This window comes from Ooceraea biroi, chromosome 8 (assembly GCF_003672135.1).
Source record: "Ooceraea biroi isolate clonal line C1 chromosome 8, Obir_v5.4, whole genome shotgun sequence".
Taxonomy (NCBI): Eukaryota; Metazoa; Arthropoda; class Insecta; order Hymenoptera; family Formicidae; genus Ooceraea; species Ooceraea biroi.
Window position 1 is genome coordinate 1,715,549 of NC_039513.1, and position 16,284 is coordinate 1,731,832.

Here is a 16,284-nt window from a genome sequence, read left to right on the forward strand (position 1 = left end):
TTCAGTGGACGATATTCAAACGTACTTGAAGGACTTTTTCGCGCAGAAGTCGCGCGACTTCTACAAACGCGGCATTATGTCCCTTCCAGAACGTTGGCAGAAGGTGGTCGATCAAGATGGACAATACATTCTAGATTGAATAAATGTATAAGTACAATAGATTTATGTTTTAATTTAGGGCAAAAAAACCGCAGAACTTAATGAACAACCTAATACATTGTCTTCAATTATATTTTGTGCGTACTTTTCTTGTTAATTTTCATTATTATTTTATTATATTTATTATTTTTTAGAACAAAATAGGAATAAAAGGTAGCGGAGATATATAAGATAAAGACAATTGTTTTTTATTGTTTATTTGACAGTTATTTCCAATCTAACAAAATTGTCATAATAAAGCTATTTATTTTATTTTGCATTTGTTGTTATGTTTTATTACATACTTATGGTATAATTTTTCGGAATATAATATACATTATATGACAATATATCTTTCCTTCGTCACTCACGGGTACTCAATCGCACACAGGAAATTACTCATTATCCAAAGAAAGTTTTAATAGATTACTTTATGTTTTTATTGAGTTGACAATAAATGACATATTTGATCACGGACGGACATGAGCTCCTCTTACGTCGCCCTAATATTCCCTTGGTGCATTATCAATTACTTCAATTTGTCTATTTTCTAATTCAACTTCTGGATACTCATCATCTACCTGCACTTCGAAATATTTTAATTCTTGTATATTTGCTATGTTATGCAATACACAGCATGCATGTATGACACGCACCATTCGTATTATATCTCGTAATTTGAAATGATACTACTGACGAAATCTTTGCTTCAGACATCCAAATACATTTTCAATAACTGCATGAACTTAATTTCTGGTTAAATAGTCTTTGTGCATGTGTCAAGTGTCCATTGTCTCTATATGGAACAATTAGCTCTTTTACACAAGGATAAGCACTGTCTCCCAAGAAGTAATAATTATCTAAAAGATATTATAATAGTAACAAACTAAGTTTTGTTATATCACATTTTGCATAAATCAGTTTTTTGACATTATTTATTTATACTTTACCTGCACACAGTTGATGTAGATCATAACATATAGTGGAATTGCGAAAAACTCTTGCATCATGGACAGAACCTGGGTATCCAATAAATACATCTATGAATTTCATATTGTGATTCACAGTTCCTTGTATATGAATCGAAAAATATTGTTTTCGATTAATATAAGAGTCAGGATCTTCCGTAGGTTTATCTATCCTGATGTGGGAACCATCAATAGCACCTGAAAGAGATTTCAATATGAGTAAAACATTACATTTATTAACACACACACACACACAAAAGATTCATATATTACTTCATATATAATAAACACATTAATTCATATATAATAAAACATACACATAGTATAAAAGATTTGTTAATAAATATTAACTTAAACTATAAATATTAAAGTTTAAATAATATATACCTTGTACAGAAGTAAATCTTGCTGACACTTTAAATTGATCTATTAGTTGGTATGCTACTGCCCTCGATAATCGAAAGTGCATGATAAAATCTATATTATTATAATTATGAACAATATTTTCTATATAATTTCAAAATAGTTTAAGCCGCCAGGAAATTAATTGAAATGAAAAGTCAACTATGGAACCAAACTGGCAATTTTATTATGAAAAATTTCCTACGCCTATGGGCTGGCGCGCCATCGTGTTGAAGCCACATACGTTGTCTTGTTTGCAGGTCAACATTCTCCAAAAGAATTGGCAATTCATGTCTTAGAAAATGTAAATAGTTGGTTGCGTTGACGTTTCCCTCGAAAAAATACGGACCAATCAAATAGCCATTCACAACTGCACACCACACAACAAGACTCCAGCGATGTTGATGGTCAACTTCACGATACCAATGTGGATTTTCTACGGACCAATAATGACTGTTGTGTCGGTTCAGTTGGCCGTTGTTGTGGAAAGTAGCTTCATCAGAGAACATTACATATCTAAAAAAATCTGGATCATGAAGTATCATCGTTTGGGCCTAATTGCAGAATGCTAGCCTTCGTTGGAAATCATTAGGCATTAAGCACTGAGTTAAAGTTATGTGGTAAGGATTGAAACCGTGGAGAGCTATAATTCTTTGAATCGTGGATTTTGGAATACCTGATTGTCTTTCAATTTGTCGCACAGAAATATGGGGATTTAGATTTAGCATAGCCAACACAACAAGAACTCGTGGATCATCTCATTCAATTACACGACGACGTTGTCGGTTTATAGGAGGAGGACACTGTCTCTCACGCCTTTCGATTCTGGCAATCACTACATCAGCTGGATGCTGATATCTGTTAGGAAAGCGTTGACGATACAATTGTGCTGCTGCACGGTAATTACCACGGCATTCTCCGAGAACTAGAAGAATGTCAACAATTTCATTTCGTGTGTAACCTGGCATTTTGCAAATTAATAAAAGAGTAAAAATATGAAATTGCACGACTGACTCTATGCGACTTTCTCGACACGACTCGACTGACTGACTTCCCGCGCTTTTTCTCTCGCCGCTACCACACTATGCCAGGTTAGCCAACCGCTGCGTCTCTATGGTCCCTACACTCGGCCGTCCTACTCTGGGCAGCGTCCTCGCTGCCCTGGTAGTTGCTCCTCTCCTCAGCTCTCGTATCGTCCTCGTCAGGCTCACCATCGGAGTCATCCTCCGCATCCGTCGGTAGGTCTATGTCAGGGTCTCAGCCCCGACTTCATAGCCAAGGTTTCATGTGGTCAGCCACTGTGCTGGTGGTCTGCGAACTTCTATGTTCGCCAATCTTCTTCACTATGTATCTGTCATTCCTGAGTACTTTCGTGATCTGGTACGGTCCCGAAAACTTAGGGCACACTTTAAGCTCTGGTCCTAATTGTGTACGCCGGATTGCTACGACGTCGGTGACTCGGTACTTCTGAGCTCGACTACGCCGCCGATTGTACGTTCTCTGATTCTCCTGCTGAATTTTAGCGAAATTTCTTTTAGCGTCCTCACGAAGATCTGCTCGCTTCTGCCGTAAGATCTCGTAATATTCCTTTTGAATTAAGTCGCGTAGTTCAGGATCGTCTTTGAGTCGCATTTTTTGTCATACCAGCAATTCGAATGGAGTCGTTCCAGTGCTACGACTATACGAAGAGTTGATGTACTGCTGGACTTTGTTTACATATTTGTACCATTCATCTGGCTTGGGTAATGATAATTTTGCCAACATTGCAATGATAATTCGATTTATCCTCTCCACTTAACCATTGCCGCGGGGTATGCTGTCGTGATGAGCACATGCTCTATTTTCTCTCGTTCACAATACTCATGGAAAGCATGTGACGTGAACGCTGTTCCACGATCCGAGACAATGCGTTGTGGGTTTTCAAAGATTACAGCTTGCTTACTCAAACGCGCCACCCCCTTGTCACTCGTCGTCGACTTGGTTGGATAGAGCCACACGAACTTGCTAAATCCGTCGACTACCACAAAAATGTGGGCGCTCTTCTTGGTTGAAGAAATTGGGCCCAGATGATCTACATGGTATGTCTCGAGGGGTTGATTGCCTTTATCCAATGGTTGTAGCCATCCTGCTGCTTTGCCTTGCTTCCTTTCGACTAAGATACATTGTACACAATTGTTGATCGCTTGACATATCTTAGCACGCATTTGTGGAAACCAATATTCTTGCTTCATTAGTTGCTCCGTCTTTCGCCATCCGAGATGCCCCCGCTTATGTGTTCTGACGACAAGTTCTTGTTGCATCTGCTTCGTTACGACTAATAAAGGGTTTCCGTGATTTTCCTTGCACAATACGCCGTTGACTATGATGAAGTCCTTGTTGGTACCATTCTTTATCGTTTGTATAATCTTCTGTGATTCTGGATCACTGTCTTGCGCACGCCTTATCCGCGTTATTAAGAGATGTTGCGATTCTTGCACAACCATACACTCAATGGGATTTCGACTGAGTGCATCTGCGTGTCTCATCGATGTTCCTGCTCGATGCTCGACAGTGTACTTAAATTCTTCCAGCCGCAGCGCTCAATGAGCCACTCTTAAACATGCGTCTTTCTGTGCCATCGTCTGCACAAATGCTTTGAAGTCGGTAACAATTCGGAACGGTATACCCAAGAGATAAACTCGGAACTTCTGTAGGGCAGATCACTGCTAGTACTTCGAGCTCGTAGCTGGTATAACGCTCTTCAGCACCAACCGTCTTCCAACTGGCGTAATATACTGGATGCCATAAATTATCCTCCGTGTCCTTCTGTAGAAGTATGGCTCCTAAACCTTTCCGCGAAGCATCTGTATGAACTTCCGTCTCTGCACCTGCTCTATATAGTTTGAGTACTGGATCCTTCACCAGCAATGCCTTTAATTGCTCAAAAGATTACTCTTGCTCCTCGCCGAACTCGAACGTCGCATCGCGCTTCAGCAGCTGAGATACGGTCGGGCTATCACCGCATAATGTGGAACGAACTTCCGAAAGTAGCCTGTTAGATCCAAAAAGAATTGCACCGCCTTTACCGATGTAGGCTTAGGAAACTTCACCACGGCTGCTATCTTTCTCTTTGATGGTCGTACTGTTCCCGCCTCTATGACGTAACCCAAATATTCCACGCATCGCACCAGTAAATCACACTTTCGCCAATTGATATTCAATCCGTATTCGCTCGCCGTGTATGCTGGCGAACTTGAAGCAGTACTTGCTTCAAGTTCGCCAGACATTCAGCCTCGTCTTTTCCCGCGATGATCAGGTCGTCAACATATATTGAAATTATACCCTTCGCCACTAGCTTCCAGAATACCGCCTTAATGTGTCGGAATACCGCTGGAGAATTGCATAATCCGAATGGTACGTTTAGGAACTTGTACTGTCTGTCTAGGGTTACGAACGCTGTATATCGTCTACTTTCCTTGTGTATCGGTACATGGAAGAACTCGTTCTTTAAGTCGATCACACAGTATACCATCGCTTCTGCCAACTTATCCAACTGGTCTTCCATCAAGGGCATCTGTCTCTGACAATCTTCCTGTTCAACCATCGATAATCGACGCACAGTCTTCGCTCTCCGTTCTTTTTCACGAGGACTACACTTATAAAAATGATTTATTTGGAACAAATAAAATTTTGTTCAGACGAATAAATTCTCTTATTTATACAGGGTGTCCCAGAACAAGTGCGATAGTGAGAGAGCCGTTAATGAGAGATTCTTGAGAGTATTTGGAGACGAATTTTCTAATACCAAAATGTTGAGACTACAATAGTTTTTAAATGAGAAGCGTTTAAGAGGGTAGAACAGGGTGACAGGACGAAAAAACAGGTATTTTTAGGAATTATTTTGAAGCAAACAATATGATATAACATTTGGTAAATATTCCGATGAGAGGAGCCTGCCCCGATGACCTTGACCTTGACATATGTTATAGAGGTCACCCTCCTGAGTGACCTTCAAGAGGTTTTAGCCGTCGCTCATTGTTTACTAAAAAGTTATTAACAAAAGAAGTTTAATGATTTTGCACGAATTTTCAGCCGTCCACGACAAGCAAAAGGTTATATTTTCCGAAACTGGAGCCCCGGACACATACGCTCGGTTTCAGCCCGCTTCGCGGGAGGGCGGGGGGCAGGGGCTTCGCCCCCCCCCCCCCGCCAGAACCAGTGTAACAGATTTTACCGTACAGATTGTGATCATCTGGTACACGGCACGGATCCCGGCGGGGGGGTGGCGAAGCCCCCGCCCCCCGCCCTCCCGCGAAGCGGGCTGAAAACGAGCGTATGTGTCCGAGGCTCCAGTTTCGGAAAACATAACCTAACCAGGTTAGGTTAGGTTAGTTTAGGTTAAACCAGAGAATACTTTGTAGTTAACTGTTTATGCTTTTGGTTAAAGTGAAGAATACTTTGTACTTATATTAAAAGAAACTATTCTATATATTAACGATTCACTACTTTAAATGACTTTCCTTTCTTCGTTCATGTACATATTCGTCGTTTATATCTTTCAATATTTAAAATAACTACTATATTTGCAAAATTCCTTTTGTTAATAACTTTTTCATAAACAACGATCGACGACTAAAACCTAGTGCGGGTTATTCGGGAAGATGACCTTTGTAATATATGTCAATATTATGTTCTTGGCTCGCGTAGACAGCTGAAAATTCGTGCAAAATCATTAAACTTCTTTTGTTAATAACTTTTTAACAAACAACGAGCGACGCCTAAAACCTCTTGAAGGTCACTCAGGAGGGCGACCTTGACAATATATGTCAAGGTCAAGGTCATCGGGGCAGGCTCCCCTCATCGGAACATTTACCTAACATTTTTCTGTTTTATTATACATAAACTATAACTATTGAAGAATGTATAAAAAAATGTTTCAATCGATTTGATGATGTTCAGGCTTGTGTACACGCATTTCAAAATGGACGTCTCCGAAAACAACGTTGACAGCAAATTGGCCATATACTTCATTTGAAACCAAAACAATTTAGAATCTACATATAAATGGTTATTGCAGTACGTAGGGAAATTCAAAAATTTTGAAAAATAACAAAATGGTAGACATATGATATAGTACTTTGAAATTTTACAAATTGTTCATGTAAAAAAAGTTATATAAAATTGTTATTTTTCAAATTTTTTAAATTTCCCTACGTACTGCAATAACCATTTATATGTAGATTCTAAATTTTTTTGGTTTCAAATGAAGTATATGGCCAATTTGCTGTCAACGCTATTTTCGGAGACGTCCATTTTGAAATGCGTGTACACAAACCTGAACATCATCAAATCGATTGAAACATTTTTTTATACATTCTTCAATAGTTATAGTTTACGTATAATAAAACAGAAAAATGTTATATCATATTGTTTGCTTCAAAAAAATTCCTAAAAATACCTATGTTTTTTCGTCCTGTCACCCTGTTTTATCCCCTTAAAGTTAACTAATCGTGTCGTCTAAAATTCGCACGCTCAGGCACGGTACATTGCACAGTAGTGACCGGCTCTAAAGCTGGTATTCATAGTCGGATCTTATATTTAAGACCGTCTTAAGTGTATCTTCAGATACTCCGTAGCCAATGAAATGATCTATACAGCATCTGCAGATAAACTTAAGACGGTTTTAAATATAAGATCCGACTATGAATACCGGCATAAGTGTCCTGAGTCTGGATCATACGCGATATTACAATATCAATTTCTGATACTTCTTTTCATTTATTTATACGCCGATAATAAATAATGTATTGATAATGTATTGAACATTCTATTCATTCATTCTAACATTCAAACATTTTATAATAAGATCTTAAAAATTTATTCTTAAAAGTTTCCTTCAGTCATAATCCGCTTCATTAAAGCTTGATTTTTCTTATACATATCTCTGCAAGCAAAACATGATGAATTATCACTTAATTGAAATAAAACTCCTCCATATTTCATTAATTCTTTTGTCACTTCTGCAGTGCTGAAGGCTTTTAATAAATTTTTAACTTTTAAGAAAAATTCAGTATCCAGTAGCATGTTTGCTAAATCTTTAGCAATCGCAGCCTGACATTTTAAGTACCACTGGTTCTCCGCGATAATCAATTTAGGTATTAATGAATCATTATCAGCAACGACTGCATAAAATGTAGATATTGAACTTGGTTTTTGTAATCTCAATTCCTTCATTCAAAATTGTCGTTGAATCAGTTTCAACTGAAGATAACGGCCACAACTTTATAAATAATTTGGCTTTAGTTTCATTATGCAAAATTCCAATTATATGTGTTGAATTTTCAGAATATCTTTGTGTTGTTAACAACAATATTCCTTGTGAATCTGATTCTTCTGTGTTTGAAAGAGGTGGCATCAATTGATATACTTTTGAAAGAAGAGTGTTTATTGCATTTTTTGATGGTATTTCGTATGCTAGCCTTAGAGATTTTATGAAATTCTTGAAGTGACAAGAGTTCAGAACAGCAAAATCAATATTGCATCCACATATGAACTTCAACAATGCTTCGTCAATTGTTATTTGTTCTGAACTCGATATTCGATCGACAAAAGATTGAATTCGATTTTTTCGATTAGTGAAGCTAGCCGACTGCTTCTGATGATTATAATGAATACTGGATAGAGCTACCCGTTTTGATGGTGGTTCAACAATACTGGTGCTTGGCTCAGAGAGTGAAATGACATTGGTGCTTGGCTCAGAAAGTAAAATGACACTGGTGCTTAGCTCAAGGAGTGAAATGACACTGGTACTTGGCTCAGAGAGTGAAATGACACTGATGCTTGGTTCAAAAGACGTTGAAGGATTTTCGTTTGTATAATCACTTTTACGGCAATAGTTCCTATAAAATTTTTTCTTTGTGAATTCTTGTTTATTATTTTTAATTAGAAAATAGATATTTTACCTGTGATCTATTAACCTAGTTTGGATGTATTTACGAGTGTTCTGTTGCAGTATAAGCATAATACAAAAGTTTTATTATCTTTTTCAATTTTCCTAAAGTCTCCTTCCTCCCAGTAACAATGTTGTGGTCGCCCAACACGATGCATAATTATTATTTTTAATTATTTTTTTAATTTTCGCAAAACAGATTTTAACTATCATCTAAGTAACTATAGCAACTAATAATAATAGTATCAGAGAGTATGCTGCATAATCATGACCATGAGGTTATGACTAATGTAGCGCCATCTGTAAGTATTATCAAGAGACAACGGTAGTGTCTCGCGCCAAGTATACGCACAACGAGACCGCACCGTGACTCTTTTACGCGAAGCGACGCTTTCGCAGACACTCAGATTATTAGATCTCAATAACCGCTGAACGGATCAACTTCCAAGTAGGCTCAATGGATAGCTTGGGGTCGAATTATATAATAAAAGTGTTTTTATTTTTCTTGTACATGCCCTACGAGCGGAGATATAGCGATGCAAAGTCTGAAATTAGAAAATTTCATTTAAAAAATGTCGTTAACATCGTCGTTTGTACAGTTCGTTCTTTTCAACGAGATGGCAGCAGCTAATATCGGTTTTCTCGCGTGCGCCAGAGATGCGAGATAGCATGTACGGATGTACGACGCGGTCCAGTTGATGCTTCAGATGCTTCAACTGAATTTGAGCCGCGGCCGCGATCTGGCTTCAGTACATACCAGAGATGCGAGTTATTAGTGTTTACGACGTGATGAAGTGCAAGAAGTAGTTGAGTGAGTTCAAATGCAATAGTCCAGCACTGCAGCTATAAAGAACACATGTCAAGGAAGATGTGAGACCGGGCGGAGAATCCGAACGCAGCCAAGGAAGACATGTGCGGCTGTAAGTACTTTTTGGTTATGTTGATTAGCTGTCAATAATTTTATATCTACGTTCTTCATGCCAATGTTACCAGACTGTTCGCAACCTGTTAATAATTGCATTTCTGTCCTTTATCAATGATTAATTTTATTTATTGCATTTCTGTTCATTAATCGATAATTAATTTTATAAATGTTCTATCTATGTTCTTCATGGTAACTGTTCGCAACCTGCTAATAGTTTATTGCATTTCTGTTCTTCTATTGATGATTACTTTTATAAATTTTATATCTTTGTCCTTCATGGTATTGCTAAATGTTTATTGCATGTGTGTTCTTTTAGTTTATTGCACTTCTGTCCTTTTATCGATGATGAGGATGAGAGCCGAAGAATGATGTGATGTGATGTGAAGCTGGGATAAATGCTGGATGGATGTAGAGAGAGATATAAAGATAAGGGCATAAATTTTATATATTCTGACGTTCAGCACGTTTAGTCATTGTTCTTTTATCGATGATTAATTTTTTAAATTTTATATCTAATAGTTTATTGCATTTCTATTCTTCTATTGATGATTACTTTTATACATTTTATGTCTTTGTTCTTCATGGTATTGCTAAATGTTTATTGCATGTGTGTTCTTTTAGTTTATTGCACTTCTGTTCTTTTATCGATGGTGAGGATGACAGCGGAAGAGTGATGTGAAAGTTGGATGGATGCGGAGAAACATTTAGAGATAAAGAGTCACGCATGAGTTCCTTTACGATGGTGAGGTTGATGCCGGAAGAGTGATGTGAAGTTATCATTACAATTACAATCATTACATTCGTGTATATTCGTTCCGATGTTTCGCATCATCGTTCACCGAGTTTCCTTCGCTTCCTTTTCGTTATGACAGTTACATGTAGACAGAGATATATATTATTGTTAATATGTGTTGTAATTGTGTAGTTTATTTACGAAGATATTTACGAAGAAAATCGTTTTGTTAGAAAGAAACTCGTTTTGTTAGAAGTAAGATGATTTTATAAGATGATGTTAAAACAGTATAATTGTCTAATGGCAAGATTGGCTGTGCATTCTGTAACTTTTTCAAACCCGAAATTCTTTCAAAAAAGAAGTCTACAAAACTGATATCTTTCAAACTCGAAGTTCTTTAAAAAAAGAACTCTACAAAACTAATGATATTAACAAATCATTTTGCTGATAATAAATGTTATTAATGCCGTTAATAAAAAGAAAAGAATAACATACTTTACACTACAAAATGTGTGAAATCACAACAAAATTACCTTTTTAAAAAAAGGTATAAAAAAAGCGCCAAGTATAAGCGCCCGAAGTTCTTTCAAACCCGAAATACTTTCAAAAAAGAACTCTACAAAACTAATAATATCTTTTAAACCCGAAGTTCTTTCAAAAAAGAACTCTACAAAACTAATGATATTAACAAATTGCGCCAACTACAATGGGTATTTATGCAAACCAGAAAATCTATTACTTTTTATTATTACTCTTTGGCCGATATTCATTGTTCATTCTTATTTAAGATCATCTTAAGTACATTCATAAGATATTTTGTTGATACTTTTAGCGATGAGTACGACACGGTTAATGTATAATAAAGTTTTTATTATAAACTGAATATATCGCATGTACATCACAACGTGGCGGTAAACCAAGATTAACAAAAAAAGAAAAGAAACGTATACGCACGCCTGCGAACTCTCGCGGCTCTTACACGCAACACATCGCTCCGTCGATACACACACTTACAAACTTTGCATAAGAGACACAACACACATCCTCAATATCTCTAACATATTTGAATTGATACGAATAAATATTTTAATACATATACATGTATAAATATGTCAATACAAATGTGTTTTTTGAAAATACTTGGCGCTGCTAAACCGAATAAAAAATTCTAAACAAATCGAACAAATATGTTAATTGCCTTATTCTCTTTCTTCCTCTCTTGTGAATGTGTGTGTGTGTATTTCGGTGATTGTGTTATGTAAGTTAGGTGTGTGTGTGTCTCTCTCTCTCGTGCGCGTGCGCGCGTCTGTGTGTATGTGAGACATTAGAGTTAAGTATAGAATAAGTGTAATTAACTACATTTGTACATATATTTTATGTATTTCGGCAAGTTGTGTAAATTAGAGTCTAAGCAAATTATTGTAATGTTTAGATTAATTAAATACTAAGAATGTTTTATTCGGTTTAGCAGCACCAAGTATTTTCAAAAATCACATTTGTATTGACATATTTATATATGTATATGTATTAAAATATTTATTCGTATCAATTCAAATATCTTATGAATGTACTTAAGATGGTCTTAAATAAGAATCAACAATGAATATCGGCCAAAGAGTAATAATAAAAAGTAATAGATTTTCTGGTTTGCATAAATACCTATTGTGGTTGGCGCAATTTGTTAATATCATTAGTTTTGTAGAGTTCTTTTTTTGAAAGAACTTCGGGTTTGAAAGATATCATTAGTTTTATAGAGTTCTTTTTTGAAAGAACTTCGGGTTTGAAAGATATCAATTTTGTAGAGTTCTTTTTTGAAAGAATTTCGGGTTTGAAAGAACTTCGGGCGCTTATACTTGGCGCTTTTTTTATACCTTTTTTTAAAAAGGTAATACATGAATTACATGTCACAAATTGTTACGTATAATACATCGTATAATACATCGTATAAAATTGTATTATACTTTATGTATTATACCTACTCAATCCTGCTGTCAATCAAGGTTTTTAAAATTATCTTACCACCACTCTTGTCGTATTTTATTTTGTTTAATAAATAAATATAAAGTTATACTGTAATAAAGTACAAATTATTTAGTGCGGAATATCATTTTGCTGAAGTGACACATAATAAGATATATCAAATAGCAAACAGATATATGTAAAAATGGTAAAATTATTTATAATTACTACATGACCAGATATCAGTCACTGTGCGCGTCGCGATCGCGAACACGATCACACGCGCGGAGTTGCAGAGATAATAAACCGGTACAGCCCAGCGCTGAGCTCGGAAACATGCGTCGCGCGAATCCGAAGACTCGCTAGAGTGATTGTGGCGGGTTTGAACCAAGTAAATTAACCAGTTGCAAATTTGCTTCACGTTTATTCGATATAACAGTTGATGACCGTCGGGACGCGGGTTGAGGTTGGCCGTCGGAAACGAGCGATCCGCGCGGGCCGTCTGGATCCAATGATTCCTCCGCTATCTCGGGGTTGGTTTGGCTGGTGCCGACCGATCGTCCTTCCTTGGTTTAGTGACGATTGACGGATTGCTGGTGATTGTTCGGTCCACCACAGTTCTTTCCGACACGCTTCGCTCGATTTCGCCGCACGCCCGACGGAACGATACACAAGCACAACACAGCTATAGTTTATATAGTTTTATGCACGATTGCTGCCGAATACGCACCGACAAATCGCACACTGATTAGCGGAATTGGATCGATGAATCCAAATCAGACCGCGAACTGCTAAATCGTCGCGATTACAGCACAGTATGCAGTTTCGCGACGCCGAGTGCTGATACGGAGTACGGTGCTTGTAACTCCGTGATGATTTGAGTACAGCGCGGCCAGTAGCAGGCGACAGACTCGTTAATAGACTTGAACAGCTGAGCACGGAGCGGGCATAGAGCAGGCACCCGACTGACTCGATTCGACGAGCGATCGGCGACGGTTAGCTAGAAATTTGGTTTTTGCCAAAACGTGTGGTTGCGTATCATTGGCTGATCACCGATCACGCGTTTGAAGCGAGGCAATCGACATAAACACGACGAGTCGTTAGTCACTAAATTTCGGAGCGCGATGTATCAGCTGATAGTATCACAACAATGAACAATGAAGAAAGAAACGCGGAGCTATTCGGCGTCGTAAATCTAAAACTTTCGATAGTCTATATATATAATCGCGCACGCTGGTTTGCGAACAGTCCCAGTTTTATTAAAATTCCTTAATTCATTATGTCTATACTATTGCGCAATACGTTAAATATATTTATTTACTATCAAGTTTTTGTAAGAATAATATATAAATATCTTTAGCACCTCTAGGCCATTGTCTTTTTTTAATTTGTGCATCATCAGCTTCAATCCAATTACTAGACATTCCTTCTCTACATATACTCGTGTAATGACCATCCTCAATACATAAACCACTATGAAATATAGCATTCATAAGCTTATACGTTTGTCTAGCTATTAAAACTTTAGTTGTAGGAATAGTACATATATTAAATTTACGTATTGCTTTCACCATTTTATCATCTTGGGATGAAAATAATACTAAACGAATAATAACTATATCTTTTGTTACTGTTACTTCATTCTTAAACAAAATATAATTTCCTGTACACTGTTCGCGTGACTCATCTGACTGACACCAATGTGAAAATGTAACATTTAATAAATCGTTATGATTATAGCTTTTTTCCCCAAATTGTTAATAGGTATTGAAATAACTATATCCTTACAAGTAAATTTGTTTGTATAATCACAAGATTTACATCGACTAGTAGAAGTTACTTGATGCTCTACCAGTTGTCTTATACAATCATGTTTTGTACATAGGATTGTAAGAAATTCGAATACATCACGTTTTACATTTATTGAAAACGGTTCTCCTAAATATCGTCGTACTGCATATGTATTCAAATTGCACATTCCATTTTCATATCGATGCATTAACATTTTTAAAATCATCTGATTTATTGCAATTAGACAAATGTTTTCTAATGGTACTTAAATGCATTAGACATTATAATGCTGCATTTGCATAACATGAAACATTGTCTGTACTTTGAAATCCATGTAAAACCCAAGTAATATTTTGCCGTAATTTTTGAGTTTGACAATCTCTTGAATTGAAGCAATTACTATTGACAATGCCCATGGAACATCTTTTACTTTGCGATAGCGTTCTTTTGCAACAGTAATTATTTCTGCTTCTGGTTTGTACTTATTTCTTAGTCGATTATATTCCCTAATAGCTTTTTCATCAGCTATTACTGATGAAGGATCACAGTTAATTAAATGCAACCCTTCTAAGAGACGTTACTCATGATAATGCAACATAAACTTGACAGCAATTAAATATAGAGTTGCCTATGTCCATAATAGTACTTTGTAAGCTCAGTCCCTGACTTTTATGAATGGTGATTCCATAACTCAGACACAATGGAAATTGTTTTCTAGTAACAAACGCTCCATCCACCACTTCAAATTTAACGCTCACCCTTTCAATTAAACATTCTGATCCTGATGGTAAAAGAAGCTTAATTTTTTCTACATGATCGGTAGACGTATCTTGTACAACTGAAATTACCTTTGCTATTGTGCCATTCACAAGACCTAAAGTAGCATCAATATTACGCCTTATCATAATTTTTGCTCCAATCTTAATTACAATTTCTTTTGAAAGTCCAGCAGTTTTAGAATTATCATCATCATTATTCGGTAATACTTTTGATACTTTCTTTCTCACATATGGAATACAGTCAATCGTATCTTCGGCAATTAATAATATCTCTTTCGAAGCAATGCGGTTTAACATTGCAGCGTTAAGAACATCACACATATGACGAGTAGGCAATAAATAAACAATGTCCAACGGAAAATCGTTAATAAAATTACATAATTCGTTTAATCTAGATTCAAAAGAATCACCTTTAAACGATATTTTTCTACTTTCAAGATTCTCGCAATCAGACTTTGTCAATAAACCAATACGAATTCTTGACAACAATTGTCGATAAGAGTCATCCCCTTGCTGACGCATATTGATCGTCAACTCATCATAATCAAATAATGTAGTCCACAAATTAACAGCCGTTAAAGAACTGATATGTTTATTAATTTTTAAATATTTAGTTATATAAAAATATAATAGATGTAATAAATAGAATAAATGTAATAGATTTTTTGGTTTGCATAAATACTCATTTTTATAATTGGCGAAATTTGTTGATATCATTAGTTTTATAGAGGTTATCTTTGAACGCGTTCTTCGGGCGCGTATGCTTGGCGCTTTTTTGTACCTTTTTTAAAAAAGGTAATTTTATTGTGATTTCACACATTTTGTAGTGTCTTTGTAGGCGCACAGCGACCCGTCTTTGTGGGCGCACAGCAACCCGTCTTTATGGGCGCGCAGCTACCCGACTTTGTAGCAGTGTGGCTAGACGGGCGTGCGTGCGCGCGCGCGTGTGTATGTGTCTCAAATCGTCATATTTCGAATTTTCCATAACTTTATAAACGTTTCTTTGATTTTAATCAACTCTTAACTACCGTGCCATATAAAATGTATTAAGAGATGATTAAAATTAAAGAAATATTTAAACAGTTATGCAAAATTTGAAATGCGACGATATTAATCGATACTGCATTTAGCTTTATCGACTCTACATTTACGTGTCATTTCGAGCCATCTAGCGTCGAAATTAGCGAACTTAACATTTTTTCATTCGTCTCTCCGCGAGCCCCTCTTGCCTTCACTTGACAGACAAGGAGAAAACGGAGTATCTTTATCGTAAAATCGTGACATTTCGAACTTTGCATCGCAATATCTCCGCTCGTAGGACATGTAGGAGAAAAATAAAAACACTTTTCTTATGCAATTCGAACCCAAGCTATCCATTGAGCCTACTTAGAAGTTGATCGGATGAGCCGTTATTGAGATCTAATAATCTGAGTGTCTGCGAAAGCGTCGCTTCGCGTAAAAGAGTCACGGTGCGGTCTCGCCGCGCGTATACTTGGCGTGAGACACTACCGTGTCTCTTTATAACAGTGGAGTATCTCTAACGAGCGTCGAAATACGTTTTCTGATACGGTACGCCTTTACAAAGAACCATGTTCTTATTGCGAAGCGCAGAAGCGATCGCGAATCACAGGCGCGCATTTGCGATAAAAATTCGGGTAGGC

The 16,284-nt window shown here is 36.7% G+C and overlaps 2 pseudogenes; both read right to left on the minus strand.

Annotated features, from left to right (window-relative positions):
* Positions 1-346: 346 nt before the first annotated feature.
* LOC105286083 lies at positions 347-1,629 on the minus strand (annotated as a pseudogene).
* Positions 1,630-14,118: 12,489 nt separating this feature from the next.
* LOC113562435 overlaps positions 14,119-16,284 on the minus strand; it is a 9,327-nt pseudogene continuing 7,161 nt past the window's right edge.